The following is a 7,664-nucleotide window of genomic DNA, read 5'->3' as shown; positions in this document are numbered from 1 at the left end:
AGAAAATCAAACAAAAGCAATGAAAATAATATACCTTGAAAAGATCATGGATGGCAGAACATTCAAAGTCTCTCACTGACATATTATAACATGAGTTCACCTCATTGTCAATGATGATTCCCTTGAATGTCTTCCATGCATAACCCTCGTCCAACACAGGTTAGGAGGACGTTTGGCTGGCTCAGAAGGGTGTGCCTTGCGATACATTTTGGCTGAAAGGGGAAGATTCTCAAACTAGACGAGTGGAATGGTCTGGATGGGTGCCACGCTTGCCACTGGATAGTGTTAGGACATATGTGTTTCACTTGTTTAGAACATATGTCATTCATTATTTATGTAATTGGCTAATCCTTTGTCAAAATGCACTTTACTTGTAATTGGGTAGATTAAGGATGAGGTTAATGCTTCAAGAAACAAGGTTTCAAGATCAAGTGTTAAAGCCATGCAAGTTTGTCCAAAAAACAAGTTTAGAAGTGTTCTTCATTAAAGCTCGACAACTGGCTCGATAGCTGCATCTATCGAGCTTTAAGAAGCTGGTCTAGCCCTGAGGCTCGACAGCTGCTCGACAGCACCTCGACACCTGTAGTTGTCGAGATTTAAGAAAAACAGATTCTTAGTTGTGTTTTGATTCTAATCCATGGATGTGTCTTTGGGCCTTCTTTTCTCCTAACCCTAGACATATAAAAGGATTATTTTAAGGGCCGTCAAAGTGTGGCAAGTTGCATAAGCATTGAGAAATCCTTGTTTATGCAAATTGTAACTTGAGACGAAGTTCTTGCCTTAGTTCATCTCTCTTGTGAAGAAGCTGCTGTGTCATTGCACTGTTGGGTTTTGTAACCAAGCATCTTCTTGATCTTCATCGTGTGGATGAATTGAAGAAATTTGCAGCCAACAAATCTTCTCTAGTTGGTGATTGAAGTCGCGTACTGGGATCCGCGCAATTGGTTAGTCACGTACTTGGGAGCCATGCATTGAAAAAGAGAAACTGTCACTACATAACAAGTCCAATTGGGTATTGGGGTAAGGGTTCAACTGTAGGTTGGTAAGGTACTTGGGATTCCTTTACTTGTAAACGCTTGTTGTGATAATAGTGGAGTTTCAAGAGTGGTGACCTTAAAATCACCCGGTGGGGTTTTTGCCGTGTAGGTTTTCCCCATTCGTAAACAAATCATCGTGTCATTTATTTTCCGCTGCATACTTAGTTTAATTGGTTATTTGTTTGTGCTACCACGTGCTTTGTATGTTAACTTGATTAATTAATAAACTTAGCTAATTAATCAACTTAATCCATCACAAGGGGTCAATACGTTTTTGGCCTATCTGATAGTCCAAATCTACTGTTGGAGGAGTGAACTTTGGAACTTTAGGAAGAGGGGTCTTGCTGGACTTTTGCTTCTTGGGACCTCGACGACTTGGAAGGTCACCAAGGTCCACCAAGCCAGATATCCCTTTCCTCTTCCCTGTTGGGACAGTAGGTTTCTTGATGATTGAAGGGGTAGTATTGTCCTGAACTTGGACATCTTCATCACCACTTGTCATAGCTTTCTCCTTGTTTTCCTTTATGGTAGCCATTCCAATGATGAAGAAAGCAAAATCATTAAAAAGAGAAAGAGAGAGAGAGAGATGGACAATACTCACTTCGACGAGTAGTTTCTTTGTGCGTGAGGTTCTTTACAAAAGGTACATGACTAATTCCCCAAGCTGCTAGATGACCAAGAGTCACTAAATTGTGGAAGGACCTTTCAAGGAAGGCGGGAACTTGATCAATATGATCTACATAAAATTTGTCCAAACGTGGATGAACTACAGTTGCATCAATACAAAAAGGAAAAAAGAAGGTTAGACGAGTAAAAAAAGGTTAGAGAAAATCAATGAGAAAAATGGAAGAAAGACATACCCTTAGAATGAAGATGACCTAGGGGGCTGGTAAAAGAAGGGAATGGGGGCACTATTCACATCAACTAGTCCCTAGCCCAATTTCCAGAAATAATAAAAAACTTAGTCTTCCAAAGCTTGTCAGAAGAACTACTTAAACTAAAATGAGGGCCCCTAGACGAGAACTGGTAAAAACCAGCGGATTTCTTTATCTCTGAGGGCTTATAATAGTAAAGGAACTCACCCACTATGATTGAACGATTCCCTTCCAGTGCCTCACGCCATAACACTTGCATGGCAACTATTGTCCTCCAAGCATTGGGGTTGAGCTGGTTAGGTCCAATACCTATCCTATGAAGGAGGCCTCTACAGAAAGAATTTAAAAGGAACCTAAGACCTGCTAAGAGATAAGACGTATATACACCTAAGCCAAAAGAAGGAGAACAACACCATTCCCCATTCTTAAGTAGATGAGGCCTAAACTCCCTAGGAATCTGATACCTATCTACAAGATTTTTTAATTTGGTCTCGTCTAAAATAGATGCTACCTCAAAGGCACAACTATAAATACATTCTCCTCTTCTTCCTATTCTTCTTCCTTTTCCTCGCATCTTGAATAGGACTTAGTGGTCTTCTGGATGAGCTAGCTCTCGTCCCAAAAACTATCCTACGTTGCATCTCCTGTAATTCCTCTAAAGAAAAACTAGGAACCCCAGACGAATAATGCTTATCTGAGGCACTACTACTATTGCTTGTGCTACCCTAACCACTCTCATAACTACCTCCACTTCTAGAAGAAACGTCCTGGTACTCGTCTATCACTCTCTCTAGGCTACTACTAGATGTAGACATAATTGCTTGGAAGAAAGATTAAGACAAAAACTTAAGGATGAGAAGAGGAAATACCTGACTAAACTAGAAGACGAAGACTAGACAAGGCTCTTGGACGAGATGGCAAAAGAGAAATTATGAGAAAGGTAAGGGGTAAGAGAGAGAGTGTACATATTTATAGGGCCCAGAGGTGAGGTTAGCGAAACAACGCAGACCATCCAAGAGAGGACACAGGGCATTTTCTATGAAAAATGGAATCGATGTGACAAGTCAACCAATGAGATTATGACGCGTGGCACAATCTGGAACAGTCTGTCTCGATCAAAATAATGATGACACGTGGCACAATATTAAGCCACTAAAGTAGTGGCATGTGTCAAAGGTTGATAGTGAACTCTACAATACTCTGGATGACCCTTGGACAAGGGAGCAACTGATAAGGGACGAGAAATCAGACCATCTCCGATTCATCCATAAGAGTCGTCCAAAACCAAGCATCAGCCCAGCTTAAAAAGATCATCCAGGAATAGAAGGTCGTCCATAAATGTAAGGGTCGTCTGTCAAAATAATACATGGACAACCCCTCGACACTTGGGAAATTTCCAGAAAATAGATTTATTTGCAAGAGCTGGTAATTTGGACCACATGCTATCAAATCCTTGCTTATCGCTGCTAAGTGCTTAACTTCCAATAGCAGTTATAGAAGATAGGATTGAACCTTCTAACTTCTATAGCAGTTGTGGAAGTTAACTCCGAACCTTATAATCTCCACAAATATTGGGGAAGTTACCAAGACAAGTAACCACCCCAAAGCCCACTATATAAGGACTTATCCACATCAAATGAATGTAAGTTTTTCACTATTCCTAAAATCTTGGAATTCCTGAGTCCTAGAGAAAAAACTAACTTAAGCATTGGAGGGTTCTTGGCCGGTCCACCCCAGTCTCCTTTGATCTGGTGTCTTTTTCTTTTCAAGCCTTCCAAGCAATCACTAGTCCATTGAAGCCCAGAGCATTCAGCCTACTAATTTTCTGTGCATCATCACAAATCAAAACCTTAATTAGCATCAAAGAGGTAAACAACAAAAGCAAAGCAAAACATAGAAGCTTAAGCCTAAAGATATGAAACACAACTTAGATAGAGGCATGTTGCATAAATAAAACAAGGAAATAGAAGCAAAAAGGCTCAAATTAGGGTTTCAGGGCATAAGATGTGTGCGCATACATAGAGCATGCATGCGTAGCCTAGTTGTTTGCATATGAGTACTTTGAGTATAAATATGCATGCAGTAAGCATGCACACGCATACACGCCCTAAACCCTAACCCAGAAAAACAGAACACTAGATAAGCATAAACTAAAATCTAACAACCTAACATGCTTAACATAATAAGGCAAAGTAAACCTAAACTACATAGATATGTTAAAGCATATATAAAACAAATAAAACATACAAAGCAAGAATTAAAACAAGATGAAAACAAAGATGAAGCTAGAACTTTTACCTCCAAACAAAAGTTCCTTGGCATGATTTTAACCGTTCTCGTTAGTCAATCTAGTCACAACCAAACCAAAATCAATTAGTAACCCTTCGAAACTTGAATATCAAGACCCGAAAAGGTCTCAATTAGAAAAATATTAACTTGAGGGTGTTTTATAAAAATATCCCTTTTTGATTCACTATCTTCTGAAAACTACCATTTTAGGCTTTATGTAGTTGAGAAAAGGGATTTGGGGTGGCTACAAGCCAATGTGGGATTCATTCCAAACCAAGTTTTAATATAGAAAAACCTTTCCTTTCTAGTTTTTGAAACCCTAGCATACGCACGCATGCCCTAGGGTTTTTGTGGTCTTCATTTTCCAAAAAGAGTTTATTTAGGCCAAAAAAGAGTAATATTTATTTTTTCAAAAACACTTCCTTAAGTCAATTTCTATTAGATTGGGCCCTAAACAAACCTTGGACCTTAGAATTCCAACATCATTATGGGGAATGGGGGCTCGATTTTTAAGGAGTATAAAATGCAGTGTCTATAGATGCCCCACTTTTGATTTCTGAGCTCCGCTAACAGAATCAAAAGAATAATAGACCAAACATTTTGTTTCCACGTACGGCTTGGGCCCAAACTACAAACACGACAAACAACATGCATACATAAGGCGGGGTACAATCTTGCAAAGTCGCATGGGATTCGTATGTCCGAATTCCCACCTTTGTTACTCAAGAAATGAGCAATGCCAAGTTCACTATCCAAGGATACATATATGTGGTGTCCATCTAGGGCTTTTACCTCAAACTTCTACCGATAGTTTCCGTCTCTATCTCAACCTCTTCTAATCAGTGAGGCTTTTGCCTTTATGTGACTTTTATCTCTATCTTAATCTCTTCTACTCTAGCAAGGATCTTGCCTCTATGTGACATACATGTTCAATTCCAAAAAGGACATGTACTTAAGTTCTGCATTCTCCTTTTCTTGAATTGTCTAGGGTTTGTGCTTGCATAGTCAATTCCCATGGGATATGTGCACAAGTATCATAGCAATCTTGGTTGTTCGAACTAACGAGGAAGTCCTTGGTGATGTATCGAGGAAAATGACTCGCTAAGGAGTTTGTGTTGGTGACTCACGAGGGAGCCCTCTTGGTGATTTTTTGACCTATGAGGAAGTTTCTTGACAATGTGAAGCCTACTGGGGAAAATATTTCTTCTCTCTTATGACTCATTGGAGAGTTTGGTGTTAGTTCTACTCACGGGGGAGTTTTCTTGTTAATTCTTGGCTCCTTGGGGAACTCCTTTCCTCACAACCCTTAAGGGAGTTGTCTTGGTGTTTTGGATCCACTAGGGAGTCCCTAATGATTCTTAGGGAAAACATGCCTATTTGTTTTTCACTGGGGAGTTGGTTGATGATCTTAACTCACGAAGGAGTTTTCTTAGTGATTTCTAATCCACTGGGATATTTCTTAATCCCTTCAATTCACTAGGGATGTTTCTTAGGCTCCTTGTGCCTTTTAATCTGCTGAGGGTATTTCTATCATTCGGGTGTTTTTGTAACATTCTTGCTACTTCATGGTCTACTAGGGACTTTCTTAGACTTTCTCTTACGATTCCTATATGTCGAGAGCCCATTGGAGATATTCTAAAAACTTTTTTTTTCTTCTAAACTACACGTAGTTTAGTGGGAGGCCTAAACTACATTTAGTTTAGTCATCAGTTGCCTTCTTGCCTCTTCAATTTTCTCCAATGGTTACCAACCATTTCATTCTTTTCTTATGACTGAGTGACTAATCTGGGAGCATTGTCTCACAATGATCTCTAATCTGAATACATTAGAAGTTTTAGGTGCCGATATTGATGGATAATTCCAAGTGGATATGATACTCCAGTCACTACCGGAATCATTCAAGGAATTCAGACTGAATTATAATATGAACAAAAAGATTTATTCTTTGTCTGAATTGATGAATGAATTGGCAGCAGCGGAAGGTATCCTTGGTACTTCTAGTGTTGAAGCCAATGTGGGTGAAGTTTCTATTTCTCAACCTAAGTCGAAAGGCAAGGGTAAAAAGAAGAAGAAGAAGGACTTTACTAAGCAAGAGGGTAAGCAAATTGCCTTAGGGGTTGTCGACAAAGGAAGAAGACCAAAGGAAAGTGTTTCCATTGTGGTGAGAAAGGACATTGGAAGAGGAATTGTCCAAAGTTCAAAGCTGCCAAGAATAAGGGTATGAAAAGTTCCTTTCTTCTTGAAATATGTTTGGTATAGAATCCCACAGATTCCTGGTGTGTGGATTCAAGTTGTACTAATCATATCTGCAATTCTTTGCAGGGGTTTCAGGAGACCAGAAAGCTGAATGAAAGGGAATTGTTTCTTAGTTTGGCTGATGGGAGCAGGATTCCAGTTGTAGCTGTTGGTGTTGTTAATTTATATTTTGAGTCTAAGGTTTTAATATTGGAAGACTGTCTGTTTGTACCTAATGTTCATAGGAATTTAATTTCTGCAACTTATTTAGGTAAACATGGTTATTGTATTATCCTGAAAGACAATGTTGTAATAAAGAAGGATAAAATGATTATGTGTTCTAGAAATATTGTGGATGGGCTTTATATTTTAACTCCTAATAAGCATGAATTATACAATTTTGAATTAGATAATAACTCTCATGTAAAATCATTAAAGAGAAAGTTTCCTTCTAATGATGCATATTTGTGGCACTTGCGTTTAGGTCATATTAATTCGATTAGGATTCAATGACTAATCAAAGATGGACTTTTACAGCCCATGAACTTTGATGAATTTCCAGTTTATGAATCGTGTTTGGAAGGTAAAATGACCAAACGACCTTTTAATGCAAAAGGTAAAAGAGCCCAAGAGTTGCTTGAATTAGTTCAGACGGATGTATGTGGTCCTATGTCAACCCAAGAAAAAGGAGGTTATGAGTACTTCATCACATTTACTGATGATTACTCAAGATATGGTTATGTGTACCTAATGAGATAGAAGTCCGAAGCTTTTGAAAAGTTCAAAGAGTTTAGGGCTGAAGTTGAGAATCAATTGGGTAAACGCATAAAGGTCATTCGATTTGATCGAGGTGGCGAATACCTTCTTGGAGATTTCAAGGATTACCTAATTCAGAAAGGGATTGTATCCCAACTGACTACACCTAGAACCCTTCAACAAAATGGTGTAGCGAAGAGAAGGAATAGGACTCTTTTGGAAATGGTTAGGTCTATGATGAGTTACTCAACTTTACCAATTTCCTTTTGGGGGTATGCCTTAGATACAACAATACACCTTTTGAATTTAGTTCCATTTAAATCAGTCCCCAAAACATCCATGGAATTGTGGAGTGGGTGCAAGCCTAGTATGAAGTATCTCCACATTTGGGGTTGTCCAGCACATGTACTAAAGGGGAAGTCTAATAAGTTGGAACCAAAATTAGAAGTATGTTTGCTTGTGGGTTATCCAA

The sequence above is a fragment of the Castanea sativa genome, chromosome 8, assembly GCF_040712315.1.
Source record: "Castanea sativa cultivar Marrone di Chiusa Pesio chromosome 8, ASM4071231v1".
Lineage (NCBI taxonomy): Eukaryota > Viridiplantae > Streptophyta > Magnoliopsida > Fagales > Fagaceae > Castanea > Castanea sativa.
The sequence above is the reverse complement of the archived record's forward strand: the minus strand, read 5'-3'. Positions refer to the sequence as shown.